Consider the following 16576-nt stretch of genomic DNA (forward strand, 5'->3'; position numbering starts at 1 on the left):
GCCCCACTGTTCCAGTTACATGTCCCACAGTGCCAGACACATGCCCCACAGTGCCAGTTACATTGCCCACAGTGCCAGATACATTGCCCACAGTGCCAGATACATGCCCCACTGTGCCAGATACATGCCCCACAGTACCAGTTACATGCCCCACTGTTCCAGTTACATGTCCCACAGTGCCAGATACATGCCCCACAGTGCCAGTTACATTGCCCACAGTGCCAGTTACATGCCCCACAGTGCCGGTTACATTGCCCACAGTGCCGGTCACATTCCCCACAGTGCCAGATACATGCCCCACAGTGCCAGTTACATTGCCCACAGTGCGAGTTACATGCCCCACAGTGCCAGTTACATGCCCCACAGTGCCAGTTACATTGCCCGCAGTGCAAGTTACATTGCCCACAGTGCCAGTTACATGCCCCACAGTGCCGGTTACATTGCCCACAGTGCCGGTCACATTCCCCACAGTGCCAGATACATGCCCCACAGTGCCAGTTACATTGCCCACAGTGCGAGTTACATGCCCCACAGTGCCAGATACATGCCCCACAGTGCCAGTTACATTGCCCGCAGTGCAAGTTACATTGCCCACAGTGCAGGTTACATTGCCCACAGTGCAAGTTACATTGCCCCACAGTGCCAGTTACATGCCCCTCAGTGCCAGATACATGCCCCACAGTGCCAGATACATGCCCCACAGTGCCAGATACATGCCCCACTGTGCCAGATACATGCCCCACAGTGCCAGTTACATTGCCCACAGTGCCAGATACATTGCCCACAGTGCCAGATACATTGCCCACAGTGCCAGATACATGCCCCATTGTGCCAGATACATGCCCCACAGTGCCAGTTACATGCCCCACTGTTCCAGTTACATGTCCCACAGTGCCAGATACATGCCCCACAGTGCCAGTTACATTGCCCACAGTGCCAGATACATTGCCCACAGTGCCAGATACATGCCCCACTGTGCCAGATACATGCCCCACAGTGCCAGTTACATGCCCCACTGTTCCAGTTACATGTCCCACAGTGCCAAATACATGCCCCACAGTGCCAGTTACATTGCCCCACAGTGCCAGTTACATTGCCCACAGTGCCGGTCACATGCCCCACAGTGCCAGATACATGCCCCACAGTGCCAGTTACATTGCCCACAGTGCGAGTTACATGCCCCACAGTGCCAGTTACATGCCCCACAGTGCCAGATACATGCCCCACAGTGCCAGTTACATTGCCAACAGTGCCAGTTACATGCCCCGCAGTGCCATATACGTGCCCCACAGTGCCAGTTACATTGCCCACAGTGCCGGTTACATGCCCCACAGTGTCAGATACATGCCCCACAGTGCCAGATACATGCCCCACAGTGCCAGTTACATTGCCGGAAGTGCCAGTTACATTGCCCACAGTGCCAGTTACATGCCCCACTGTGCCAGATACATGCCCCACTGTGCCAGATACATGCCCCACAGTGCCAGTTACATTGCCCACAGTGCCAGTTACATGCCCTACAGTGCCAGTTATTATTATTTTTATTATTATCCGTAATTTATATGGCGCCACAAGGGTTCCGCAGCGCCCAATTACAGAGTACATAAACAAATAATCAAACAGGAAAACAGCAACTTACAGTTGACGACAATATAGGACAAGTACAGGGTAAATAAACATAGCTACATCAGCAGATGACACTGGAATAAGTATCAGGTGGCAGAAGACTGCTGGATTTGGTGCAGCTGAAGATTATTAAAGTAAGAAAAGGGTAAGCACATGAGGGAAGAGGGCCCTGCTCGTGAGAGCTTACATTCTAAAGGAGAGTGGTAGACAGACAGGGGTGAGACAGATGGGGTACATAGAGAGCGTGGAACAGAGGTTTAAGATGAGATTTGGCTGGGTTTGGTGAAGAAGTGGGTCTTGAGAGCCCGTTTGAAGTTTTGTAGAGAGGTGGCCCAATGTGGTTACATTGCCCACAGTGCCAGTTACATGCCCCACAATGCCAGATACATGCCCCACGGTGCCAGTTACATTGCCCACAGTGCCAGTTACATGCCCCACTGTGCCAGATACATGCCCCACAGTGCCAGTTACATTGCCCACAGTGCCAGTTACATGCTCCACTGTGCCAGATACATGCCCCACTGTGCTCCTCCCGGTCACTCACCGCTTCCTTGTGGCTCTGATATGTGAGGGGAGGAGAGCGCAGCACAGCGCCTCTCCTGCCCCTCACTGCTCCAGGTCTCCGGCGGCGGCTATGTGGCGCCGGTTCGCTAGCCAATCAGAGCTCGCGGACCGGCAGCCAATCAGGAGCCGGTTTGCAAGCTCTGATTGGCTAACGCCGCCGGAGACCGGACACACGCAGCGCTGCTGGTGCTCAGGTGCTGGCAGCGGCGGTGAGGGGAGGGAGAGACGCTGCGCTCTCCTCCCCTCACATTGCGGCGTGATGGGGGAGAGCGGGGCATGATGCCCTGGCCGCCGGCAGCGCCCCCCTCTGCTGGGCCTGCCAAGGTGCCCAGGGCACGTGCCCACTCACCCTACCCTAGTTACGCCTCTGATAAGGGGCTCTACCTGCACAATATGTATAAGTACTCTACCTGGCATAAGCAGCACTACTGTGTGATGTAATGTTAATAACTAACACTACTGTGTGATGTAATGTTAATAACTAACACTACTGTGTGGTATAATGTAAATTGGTACTTTTATGTGTCCACACCTCTTTCCCATGAAGCCACACCCCTACATTTTTGCTGCGTGCCAACAGTGCACACTGTACCTGTTTTTAGTATTGGGGGTGGCACCAATTTACTTTCTGGCACAGAGCACCAAAATGTCTAGTTACGGCTCTGAGGCAGAAGGTGACAGCGAAAGGCAGTGGGAGGCAGGGGGTGACAGGAGTACAAGCACAATGCCCTGTGCGGAGCGGAGAACCGGGGCACCTGCCCCTTGTGATTTCCTCAGTTTAGTCATGAAGACTCTGACAGTGCCAGTTACACCAGATGTGAGCTGCCTTAAATTCACAGACAACAGTGAATTTTAAAAAATGTACAGTTGTCTGTTAATTGGAGGCAGGATGTGGCTGTGATCATCAGTGCTTAAAGGTGAAAGGACTCCTTTATCAGTCCGGCACACACAAGGTCAGCCCTGCCTCCCTAAGGTAAGCGAAAGGTCCCTCAGGCTCAGTGCTCTGTGCACTGGGCCATTCATCCGACATTGCTCAAGATGGTCTGTGGCGGGATCAGGGGATAACTCATGCTGCGGCTGGATCCAGCGGCAGCGGGACTGCCACATATGAGTGGGCGCCTGCATAGGCGCCCATGTGCAGTCTCCTTCCGGCCAAGCGGGTCCTGCAGAATGGGACCCACTTGGCCGCTTTGTGTGGCCCTAGCCTAACTGACCTTAGGAGGAGAGCTATGCAGTCAGGAGTGTGCTGAGGTGACGGAGAAGATGGAGGGAGACCCTCCGCCCACAATGATGGACAGTGATGCGACTCTTCCCCCATACGAGACAAGATTGGGGGTGCAGTTGTAAATAAGAGTGACAGCGACAGGAGCAGTTCCAACAGTGACGGGCGGAGATGAGGTTAAATTGCCAGCCCTCTATGTGTATTATTGAAGGCAGGAGGCAGACAGGGAGACGGGCATAGAACTCCCAAATAAGGACAATAATGGGCAGTGAGTAGAGTTATCAGCCCATTGGAGTATGAAAGCCAGCGCAGGTCCTGCACTAACAGCTGTCAACAGCCCAGCTACTGGACAGGTATCATTGCAAACAGCTGTAGCAATACTTGTGAGTCACCACAGTTCACTACACACTGACTATACAGAGAATAAAGCAGTTTCTATACTTGTGAGTAAACTAAGGCACCCTGCTGCAGCATTACCTATTACACAGGAACAGTTATATTTGCATTGAGCAAAACTTTAGTAAATGAGTGATTCAACCTTACAGGTTTTAATGTAGTACAAATCAACATATTGAGGTACTTCTTCCTAAGCAAGAGTAAAAACTGGCAATCCTATCAGACGTGATACTGAGATTTTAACCCTGTTGAGCCACTTCTGCTAGTAAAGTCCTGCTTGACATCCATCCCCCTGCAAACATCAGTGTCAAAGCAACAACTTTTGAACCTTTTATTTCTATTGCATTTGTCTCAAGCTTACCTTTATCTGCCCCCCCTGCAGTGCACATGGGCCCTCACTCCGAGTTGATCGCTCGCTAGCTGCTTTTAGCAGCAGTGCAAACGTTAAGCCGCCGCCCTCTGGGAGTGTATCTTAGCTTAGCAGAAGTGCGAACGAAAGGTTAGCAGTTCTGCTATTAAAATATTTCATGCAGTTTCAGAGTAGCTGGAAACATGCTCCTACCTTGCGATCACTGCAAATTGTTTAGTTCCTGGTTTGACGTCACAAACACGCCCTACGTTCGGCCAGCCACTCCCCCGTTTCTCCAGCCACTCCTGCGTTTTCTGCTGACACGCCTGCGTTTTTTAGCACACTCCCGGAAAACGGTCAGTTACCACCCAGAAACACCCACTTCCTGTCAATCACTCACCGATCACTCGAGCGATAGAAAACAGTCGTTTGGCCTTGTGTAAAACTGCAAAGTTTTGTGTGAAAGTACTTAGCGCGTGCGCACTGCGGCCCATACGCATACGCAGAACAGCCGATTTTTAGCCCGATCGCTACGCTGCGAAAAACGCCAACGAGCGATCAACTCGGAATGAGGGCCATGGTTTTGTCCAACTGCTAACAAATTTGCTGCTGCAATCAACTCTGAATTACCGCCCACGTGCACTGCAGGTGTAGCAGGTACAGTATAACATTTGCAGAGAGTTATTGGCCCTACACACTGGCCAATATTCCTCAAAGATATGAACGATCTTGTTCATTATTGAATGAGATAACGTTCATATCTTTGAGTGTGGAGTCACCAGCGATGAACGATGCGCGGCCCCGCGCTCGTTCATCGCTGGTGCATATGGACGATCCCGTCCATATTTGCCTGCACTTCAATGGAGCCGGGTGATGGGGGGAGTGAAGAAACTTCACTCCCCCCTGTCACTGCCCCCCCCGCCGCCGGGTCGCCTGTCGGCCGTATCCGCCGTCGCGCAGCTCGGCGGCGGATCTTTATATGTGTAGGACCCATTAGATTTGGATGGGTTATTTTGTTTCTGTGCAGGGTAAATACTGGCTGCTTTATTTCTACACTGCAAATTAGATTGCAGATTGAACACACCCCACCCAAATCTAACTCTCTCTGCACATGTTATATCTGCCCCCCCCTGCAGTGCACATGGTTTTGCCCAACTGCTAACAAATTTGCTGCTGCGATCAACTCTGAATTAGGCCCTTTAACTCTTAAAAGGAGACAGGAGTAAAAGACAACTCTTGCACCAACAAAAGTATATACGTACAGCTGAACTTTGTTGTTTAGTTACATTTGAAGCATGCTCAGTACTGATCAATATTATAGCTCTATGATATTGTGTGTTAAAGATTACATGCATATGGTAACTGTTTACGAACCTGTTATAAAATTTGCTCTGCTAGTACGGATACAAGTAATTCTGTTTTGACTCCTGAGTAAGAAGACTCTGAGGCCAGGGCCGGTTCTAGCCCTTGTGGCACCCCGGGCAAAAAATAGGGGCGTGGCTTCCTACGGGGGCGTGGTCAGTTATGCCCCCATTTGTGCCCCCTGTAGAGTAGCGCAGCTGAAATAAATAAATAAATAAATGAATACTTACTATCCCCGCTCCTGATTCCCGACCGCTGCAGACCTCCGCCGGCGCCGCTCCTCTCCTCGGATCTATGGGAGAGACGTCATGACGTCTCTCCCATAGCACAGCATAGACACTAGAGGTCAATTATGACCCCTAGCGTCTGTGCCAGTCCCACAATGCTGTGCGGTGCGCAATGATGTAATCGCATACCGCACAGCAAAGGTCCTCTCCACGAAGGGAAACTAGACGGGTAGCGTCTAGTTCCCTTCACAGCGTGGGACACAGCGGCAGCGGGGGGCACAGTAGCGGATCTTGCCATGGTGCGGCGCCCTCCGGATGGCGCCAGCGCCCTCTGGAAGGCGGCGCCCTGGGCAAAAGTCCTGCTTGCCTGTGGCAAGATCCGCTACTGTCTGAGACGGTGTGTTCCAGTATAATAAAATTGTTTTTATTGTTTGGTGTACCATTACATAGTGTTGTTAATATTGCTAAATTTTATGCTGTTGTACAAACATTGTGCTTCAATAATATTACTAAGTTATTATTGAGATTCAGAAATTCCAACGTGAATTGACAACAGTGAATAAACCTCTTTGTGGAAGATTCCCTTCTCGCCTCTCTGTGGAGATTGCAAGGACCTGTGGATTAGGAAGAGAGAGATAAGGTCATACGTACCTACATTGTAAGTCTCCTCTCTGGGAGAAGCCCGGAGAGGAGACTCTGCAGGTGTCTTCGGGGGGTGGGGCCTGACTGTGACATCACTAAACCCCGCCCCCGCATCGGGAAATGCCGCAATTTGTGGGTCCGCTGGAAGGGGGCGGGACTAAAATGACGCGATTTGCGTAATTTTAACCCCTTCTCCACCTGACGGACCCGCGGGAGGTTATCTCTCCATCCTGCTCGCATCACTAGGGTGCGAGCAGGATGCGGGAGACCTGCCCACTCTTCCGGGGGTGCGGGGGGCTTCCCCAAAAAACGGGAGCCTCCCGCAGCTTCCGGGAGAGTAGGTAAGTATGGATAAGGTACTACGTTAAAACCCTCTCTGAATACTTACCTCTAGATATTAGTATAATACTCACATGGGCATCACAAAACTGCTTCACCAATGGTAGTTCCTCCTCTGCCCCCTGCCTTTGTTCAGCAAGTTATATACTGCAGAAATCTCTGGTTCAAAAGTCCCTAAACACTGTATGAATATCACATTGTAATTTTTATGCTGCTGGGGCCAAAGTACTGTAGGCTGTTCTTAAGCAAAATTGCTCAAAACATACTGTACCAAACTAACAGCCAATCAGGAACTAACATCGAATCAGGAACTAACATCCAATCAGGAACTACAGAGGGAGCCACGCTAATCATGGATCCATCTATGCCTGGCCCTACCGCTGTGTCTGGGGCACATGCGCATCAGTGACGCGCAGGCGCCCCATTCACTTGAATGGGAGTGTCTCAGTGCGCTCCCGGCATGACTAGGTGGACGGATTGCCTAGTAAAGCTGGGATCGATCGTCTGCGACGAAGCCGCCTCAGATGAGCGCTGCTCCATCTGTATAACAAATTTAACTAATGAACAAAAAATTTGTTTACTTTTGTACAATTTTCTTGAGACTTTCAACATACAGCTATTCAACAACATTTAACACAGATTTTATTTTTTCCATGAATCTTTTTTTATTTTCATGTAGTTTTTATGCTGGGATGACAAGATGTTTATACATTGCTGTGCAATTTATGCTACTTGCTGTATATAAACATCACTACTTACTGTAGAAAATCAGTTTTCTAAGTAGTGATGTGCATTTGTGCTGCACTGATGTTAATGTATAAATAAATACTGTTAGTTTGTAAACTGAGAGATGAGTGAATGAGTCAGATGATTATGTAAGACCCCTACACAGGATCATTACTACCAAATTACTATCAATACTGCACAGTGCATGCATTGGTCATGAATAATGAAATGTTTCCATGTACTCATTAGAGATGAGCGCCTGAAATTTTTCGGGTTTTGTGTTTTGGTTTTGGGTTCGGTTCCGCGGCCGTGTTTTGGGTTCGAACGTGTTTTGGCAAAACCTCACCGAATTTTTTTTGTCGGATTCGGGTGTGTTTTGGATTCGGGTGTTTTTTTCCAAAAACACTAAAAAACAGCTTAAATCATAGAATTTGGGGGTCATTTTGATCCCAAAGTATTATTAACCTCAAAAACCATAATTTACACTCATTTTCAGTCTATTCTGAATACCTCAGACCTCACAATATTATTTTTAGTCCTAAAATTTGCACCGAGGTCGCTGTGTGAGTAAGATAAGCGACCCTAGTGGCCGACACAAACACCGGGCCCATCTAGGAGTGGCACTGCAGTGTCACGCAGGATGTCCCTTCCAAAAAACCCTCCCCAAACAGCACATGACGCAAAGAAAAAAAGAGGCGCAATGAGGTAGCTGTGTGAGTAAGATTAGCGACCCTAGTGGCCGACACAAACACCGGGCCCATCTAGGAGTGGCACTGCAGTGTCACGCAGGATGTCCCTTCCAAAAAACCCTCCCCAAACAGCACATGACGCAAAGAAAAAAAGAGGCGCAATGAGGTAGCTGTGTGAGTAAGATTAGCGACCCTAGTGGCCGACACAAACACCGGGCCCATCTAGGAGTGGCACTGCAGTGTCACGCAGGATGGCCCTTCCAAAAAACCCTCCCCAAACAGCACATGACGCAAAGAAAAAAAGAGGCGCAATGAGGTAGCTGTGTGAGTAAGATTAGCGACCCTAGTGGCCGACACAAACACCGGGCCCATCTAGGAGTGGCACTGCAGTGTCACGCAGGATGTCCCTTCCAAAAAACCCTCCCCAAACAGCACATGACGCAAAGAAAAAAAGAGGCTTTTTACTGATATTTGGTGTTTTGGATTTGACATGCTCTGTACTATGACATTGGGCATCGGCCTTGGCAGACGACGTTGCTGGCATTTCATCGTCTCGGCCATGACTAGTGGCAGCAGCTTCAGCACGAGGTGGAAGTGGATCTTGATCTTTCCCTAATTTTGGAACCTCAACATTTTTGTTCTCCATATTTTAATAGGCACAACTAAAAGGCACCTCAGGTAAACAATGGAGATGGATGGATTGGATACTAGTATACAATTATGGACGGGCTGCCGAGTGCCGACACAGAGGTAGCCACAGCCGTGAACTACCGCACTGTACTGTGTCTGCTGCTAATATATAGACTGGTTGATAAAGAGATAGTATACTCGTAACTAGTATGTATGTATAAAGAAAGAAAAAAAAACCACGGTTAGGTGGTATATACAATTATGGACGGGCTGCCGAGTGCCGACACAGAGGTAGCCACAGCCGTGAACTACCGCACTGTACTGTGTCTGCTGCTAATATATAGACTGGTTGATAAAGAGATAGTATACTCGTAACTAGTATGTATGTATAAAGAAAGAAAAAAAAACCACGGTTAGGTGGTATATACAATTATGGACGGGCTGCCGAGTGCCGACACAGAGGTAGCCACAGCCGTGAACTACCGCACTGTACTGTGTCTGCTGCTAATATATAGACTGGTTGATAAAGAGATAGTATACTCGTAACTAGTATGTATGTATAAAGAAAGAAAAAAAAACCACGGTTAGGTGGTATATACAATTATGGACGGGCTGCCGAGTGCCGACACAGAGGTAGCCACAGCCATGAACTACCGCACTGTACTGTGTCTGCTGCTAATATATAGACTGGTTGATAAAGAGATAGTATACTCGTAACTAGTATGTATGTATAAAGAAAGAAAAAAAAACCACGGTTAGGTGGTATATACAATTATGGACGGGCTGCCGAGTGCCGACACAGAGGTAGCCACAGCCGTGAACTACCGCACTGTACTGTGTCTGCTGCTAATATATAGACTGGTTGATAAAGAGATAGTATACTCGTAACTAGTATGTATGTATAAAGAAAGAAAAAAAAACCACGGTTAGGTGGTATATACAATTATGGACGGGCTGCCGAGTGCCGACACAGAGGTAGCCACAGCCGTGAACTACCGCACTGTACTGTGTCTGCTGCTAATATATAGACTGGTTGATAAAGAGATAGTATACTCGTAACTAGTATGTATGTATAAAGAAAGAAAAAAAAACCACGGTTAGGTGGTATATACAATTATGGACGGGCTGCCGAGTGCCGACACAGAGGTAGCCACAGCCGTGAACTACCGCACTGTACTGTGTCTGCTGCTAATATATAGACTGGTTGATAAAGAGATAGTATACTCGTAACTAGTATGTATGTATAAAGAAAGAAAAAAAAACCACGGTTAGGTCACTGGTATATACAATTATGGACGGGCTGCCGAGTGCCGACACAGAGGTAGCCACAGCCGTGAACTACCGCACTGTACTGTGTCTGCTGCTAATATAGACTGGTTGATAAAGAGATAGTATACTACTAATATTATATACTGGTGGTCAGGTCACTGGTCACTAGTCACACTGGCAGTGGCACTCCTGCAGCAAAAGTGTGCACTGTTTAATTTTAATATAATATTATGTACTCCTGGCTCCTGCTATAACCTATAACTGGCACTGCAGTAGTGCTCCCCAGTCTCCCCCACAATTATAAGCTGTGTGAGCTGAGCAGTCAGACAGATATATAATATATATAGATGATGCAGCACACTGGCCTGAGCCTGAGCAGTGCACACAGATATGGTATGTGACTGAGTCACTGTGTGCTGTGTATCGCTTTTTTCAGGCAGAGAACGGATTATAAATAAAAGTGGTGGTCACTGGTCACTATCAGCAAAACTCTGCACTGTACACTACTGAGTACTCCTAATGCTCCCCAAAATTAGTAAATCAAGTGTCTCTCTAATCTATTCTAATTCTAAACGGAGAGGACGCCAGCCACGTCCTCTCCCTATCAATCTCAATGCACGTGTGAAAATGGCGGCGACGCGCGGCTCCTTATATAGAATCAGAGTCTCGCGATAGAATCCGAGCCTCGCGAGAATCCGACAGCGTCATGATGACGTTCGGGCGCGCTCGGGTTAACCGAGCAAGGCGGGAAGATCCGAGTCGCTCGGACCCGTGAAAAAAAACATGAAGTTCTGGCGGGTTCGGATTCAGAGAAACCGAACCCGCTCATCTCTAGTACTCATCATACTTTTCTAGAATACAGAAGTTTGATTTATTAATAAGTTACTATCCTCTCCTAATGGTGACAGTGGGTCACAGAAATGCAGGCTCAGATTGGCTTATTCCTGCCTTATTCATATTTGTAAGGAATTGCACACCCACAGGGAAGTGTCCATGCAATTAAAATTAAAACTCTGTAGGAGATAGGCACCTCCTGTATGCATTTGCAAGATCTGAGTGCTGCCTCTAAGGACGCGGCCTCGGATCACCATTGCGACCATCGATGTTTCAGGCATCGGTCAGTCTGCATAAGCTTTAGCTTACTCAGATGGACGTAGGATCTAGACACCTGGGTCCAGTAAGTCTGTGTCTGAGGACGCAGACCCTGTATCAGTTTTGAAGAACGGTGATGGCTGCCACCCCCCAAAAACCACGACAGGGGGCTGCAAGCGATAATGCAGACCCACAACCATCGGATTTGTACGTAAACCATTGGGTTTATGTACAAATCTGAATTAGGCTCTGAATAATTATTGTCACCACCCTTGTTACATAGCGCTACAACTTACACAACAGTTTTTCTACAGCGATTCAATGTAGAATCAGCAAAAAAAAAAAATGATTAAACCCTATATAATGTGATTATTCCTGAAGTTAATGTCTGATTTCATACCAGGAACAGTATAAGGTTCTTGTGGTAAGCATTTGCCTGAAATACTAAATCGACATATTTTGGATGAATGATCTTCTAATATTGCGGAAATGATTTCCCCTTTGGTTTTCTAATGACTAATTCACACTGAGCTGCAACTATTAGTCTGTATTTGCAAGATGTCTTCAGAGACTACGGAGGTTGTGTTTGCATCTTTGTTTATTGAAGAGAACCATAAAGAAAGTTTTATCATGAGTTATTTCTGGATCATTGAATAGTTTCAAAAAACAAAGATACACCCTATTGTTTACACAGTGACATGTCTCACCCCACACGAGCACCACCTTACCCTATCCATCAACATGTGGAAGTAGTTGTCATTACTGTCAGGACACCCTTCCACCAAGTTGGGTATGCGTGATCGGCGGTAGGGGTCCCGGCGGTCAGTATACCAACGACGCGATACCTGCTGCCGGAACGCCAACAAGGTGTCTAGTACAACGGAGCTACTTGCTGCGCTCGCCACAGGTTCTATTCCCACTCTATGGGTGTCGTGGACACCCATGAGTGGGAATAGATCCTGTATGTCGGGATCATGCATGCCGGCATTTTAAGCAGTCGGGATTCCTGCATCAGGATGCTGACCGCTGGGATCCTGACTGCTGGTAACATAACCGCATCCTTTCCACCAGCCCTATACTGCTGTGAGAGATCCATCTAATATCAGATCACTCACCCAGCATAGCCTGTAATTCTACCTACATGCCTGTGACATGCCTACAGAACACTTACCTTATGCGCCAACGCCTTGTTGCTGCCCAGTTACACCCATCCAGCTACAGTAACTGTGAGCTGTCCGTAGTTGCTCATCGTTGCATGAGTTCAAACATAGAAGGGATGTAGTTAGATTTAGATGGTCAGAATGTCGACGCTGACAATGTGCCCGGCAGTAGTTCAAACATGACATACCAACACAGTAATAATGTGATTTAGAGGATTTCCACCATGTCGGCACGGAGCCACTTGCTGCGCTCACCACAGTTTCTATTCCCACTCTATGGGTGTCGTGGACACCCATGAGTGGAAATAGATAGTGTATGTCGGGATCATGCATGCCGGCATTTTAAGCAGTCGGGATTCCTGCATCAGGATCCTGACCGCTGGGATCCTGACTGCCGGTAACATAACCGCATCCCTTCCACCAACCCTATACTGCTGTGAGAGATCCATCTAATATCAGATCACTCACCCAGCATAGCCTGTAATTCTACCTACATGCCTGTGACACGCCTACAGAACACTTACCTTATGCGCCAACGCCTTGTTGCTGCCCAATTACCCCCATCCAGCTACAGTAACTGTGAACTGTCTGTAGTTGCTCATCGTTGCGTGAGTTCAAACATAGAAGGGATGTAGTTAGATTTAGATGGTCAGAATGTCGACGCTGACAATGTGCCCGGCAGAATTTCGAACATGACATACCAACACAGTAATAATGTGATTTAGAGGATTTCCACCATGTCGGCATCAGAACTTTAAACATTTCTAATGCCGACATTTCGAATGTTTTAAATCACATTACTACTATGTTGGCATACCGTTTTCGAAACAGCTCACACAAACAAGATGAGGACTTATAATATCTGAGTTACATTATTTGGATAAAAGAACAATAACTGTATTGTTACACTGATTACCATACCTGCATCTCTCTTGACATTAGAAATAAAACTTTACAAAGTAGTGAAATTATTTAAAAATTGTACAGTTATTGAGAAGTCAGTCTGGACTTTTCCACTTTCTCGTTTTTGCCAGGTGGCAGATTACATAAAAAGTATATATTTTCTGTTTCTAAGTTTTATTTCTGTTTTAGTTGAAATAAACAGTTCTGCATTTACTTTTGTGACACCTACCGGGGTAAGTATCACTGAATTTTATAAAGCTAAAGGGGAATTCAATTGAAAAGTTGGTTGGGTGACTTTTTTCCTGTCTATTAGATAGGAAAAAACAGACACCCAACTGACTTTTTGAACAATTGAATATCCTTCTAAGTATCCACACTTGCAAAGCGAAAACACACTCCCCTGTGGGCGGAGACTATGCGGTTGCACGGCTGCTAAAAACAGCTAGCGAGCGATCAACTTGGAATGACCCCCTTTGTATCCTTCTAAATGATCTTTGTGTAATTACAAAGCTTGGTGTGTCTGCTAATGACAGCCTGCTAACAGTCAGACCAATGGATTTAAGCCTCTGTTCCCTCTAATAAACGCTGGCGTTGACATCCATGTGCCTCTCTGAGGAAATAACGCTCGATAATTAAGCTATTACTGCACCAGTAGTCTATGAGTCATTGCTAGCCATTAATGATATGGGTACTTCATGCCTTTGGATGAACTAGTAAAGAGTACTTTGTAGGGGCTTTAGTTTCTCTACCTTAACTCTCTTTCTGCGAGGTACACTGGGTTCCACAGGGAATACATTGCGGTGTAGAGCAGGATCTTGGATCCAGAGGCAACATCAGGCAAAGCTTTGACTGTCCCAGGATGCATTGGGGCCTCCTCTATAACCCCACCTCCAGGCACTGAGAGCTCAGTTTCATTAACCAGTCCAATGCAGAAGTATGTAAAAGAGAAAGCAGATGTTAGTCACCTAGAACCACAATCTGACGACAGGAGACGGTACCAGTGGCTAATGCCTTACAACCCAAAGAAACTAGGTGCGTCAGGGTGGGCGCCCTGTGGAACCCTGTGTACCTCGCAGAAGGAGAGTTAACCATATTAAGTCTACAATTACTCTCCTTTTCTGCAGCGGGGTACACTGTGTTCCACAGGAAATATATCGGGGACGTCCTAAAGCAGTCCCTCAAGGGAGGGGATGCGCCTTAGTGGGTAAGAGAACCCGGCGTCCAAAGGAAGCATCCTGGGAGGCGGTAGTATCAAAGGCATAGAACCTAATGACAGTGTTCACAGAGGACCACGTAGCCGCTTTGCACAATTGATCTAGGTACATGCCACGACGGGCCGCCCAAGAAGGTCCAACAGACTGAGTAGAATAGGCTATAACTGCAGCAGGAGCTAGGAGTCCAGCCTGCGCATAGGCTTGTGCAATCACCGTTCTAATCCATCTGGCCAAGGTTTGCTTATTCGCAGGCCAGCCACGTTTGTGAAAACCAAACCAAACAAAAAGGGAATCTAACCTCCTGATAGAGGCAGTCCTCTCAAGTAGATATGGAGAGCCCTAATCACATCCAAAGAACGTTCTTTGGGGGACAAATCTGAAGAGACAAAGGCCGGAACCACAATCTCTTGGTTAAGGTGAAAAGATGACACTACCTTAGGCAGATAACCTGGGCGAGTTCGTAGAACTGCCCAGTCCTGGTGGAATATGAGAAAGGGTGGACGACGGGACAATGTCAGACACCCGTCTTGCAGAGGCAATGGCCAGCAAGAACAGGACCTTGGCTGTGAGCCATTTAAAGTCCACCAATTCAAGAGGTTCAAATGGAGACTTTTGCAGAGGATTCACCACAACAGACAAATCCCATGGAGCCACATGAGGGACATAGGGAGGCTGAATCCATATAACTCCCTGAATGAACGTCTGAAGATCAAATATAGAGGCAATTTTTCCACTGAAACCAAACCGACAAGGCAGATATATGAACCTTGAGGGAGGCGAGACGAAGACCTAAGTCCAGTACTCTTTGCAAAAAAGCCAGTATCCTGGAAGTTCTGAAACTAAGAACATCATAATTCTTCTCAGCACACCAAGTGAAGTAAGAATTCCAAGCCCTATAATAAATTTGGGCAAATGCCGGTTTACGGGCTTTCAACATCGTTTGAATAACTGCCTCCGAGAATCCTTTTGCTCTCATGAGTGATGCTTCAAGAGCCACATCGTCAAAGCCAGTCTAGCCAGGTCTGGGTAGAGACAAGGGCCCTGTACGAGGAGGTCTGGTCGTTGGGGAAGTAGAAGGGGATGTCCCGTCGGTAGACCCTGTAGGTCTGAGAACCAATGCCTTCTAGGTCATGCTGGAGCGACTAGAAACAGAATTCCTCCTTCCTGTTTGAACTTCCGTAGAACTCTGGGCAGGAGTGACACTGGAGGGAACACGTAAGGCAGTTGGAAGTTCCATGTAATCACAGTGCATCCACAAACGCTGCTTGAGGATCCCTTGTCCTTGATACGAAGACCGGAACCTTGTGATTGTGTCGAGACGCCATTAGGTCTACGGTACACCCTACCTGTTCACTAGGAGTTGAAAGACTTCCAGATGAAGACTCCACTCTTCGGCGTGTACGTCCTGACGACTGAGGAAGTCCGCTTCCCAGGTCAGGACACCCGAAATGAACACTGCCGAGATACTCGGCAGATGGCATTCTGCCCAACAAAGGATTTTTGACACTTCCTTCATAGCCATGCAGCTTTAAGTGCCGCCTTGATGGTTTATGTATGCCACTATCATGGTGTTGTCTGACCATACCAGAACCGGTCTGTTCTGTATCAGAGGAAGGGCAAGTGATAATGCATTGAACACCGCTCTCAGCTCTAGGATGTTTATCGGGAGGAGTGATTCTTCCTTGGTCCACCGGCCCTGAAAAGAGTCTTGCTCCTACACCTCTCCCCATCCCCTCAGACTGGCATCCGTTGTCAGGAGGACCCAGTCGGGGATCCAGAAGGGACGGCCCCTGCTCAATTGCTGGTCCTGGAGCCACCAGGTCAGCAACAAACGAACCTCCGGAGTCAATAAGATCCTTTGGGATCTGATCTGATGAGGCAGGCCATCCCACTTGGCAAGAATTAATCGTTGCAGAGGGCGGGAATGAAATTGAGCATACTCCACCATGTCGAACATCAATACCATCAGGCCAAGTACTTGCTTTGTCGAATGAAGCATCACTCTGGGGTGACGGATGAAGTGTCTTACCCTTTCCTGGATTTTCAGGACCTTGTCTGGAGACAGGAACATTCTCTGACTGTGTGTGTCCAGGAGCGCCCCTAGGTGCACCATGCTCTGAGCTGGGACCAGAGAGGACTTCTTCCAGTTGATCAGCCATCCGTGGG

The sequence above is a fragment of the Pseudophryne corroboree genome, chromosome 1 (genome assembly GCF_028390025.1).
Source record: "Pseudophryne corroboree isolate aPseCor3 chromosome 1, aPseCor3.hap2, whole genome shotgun sequence".
NCBI classification, from domain to species: Eukaryota; Metazoa; Chordata; class Amphibia; order Anura; family Myobatrachidae; genus Pseudophryne; species Pseudophryne corroboree.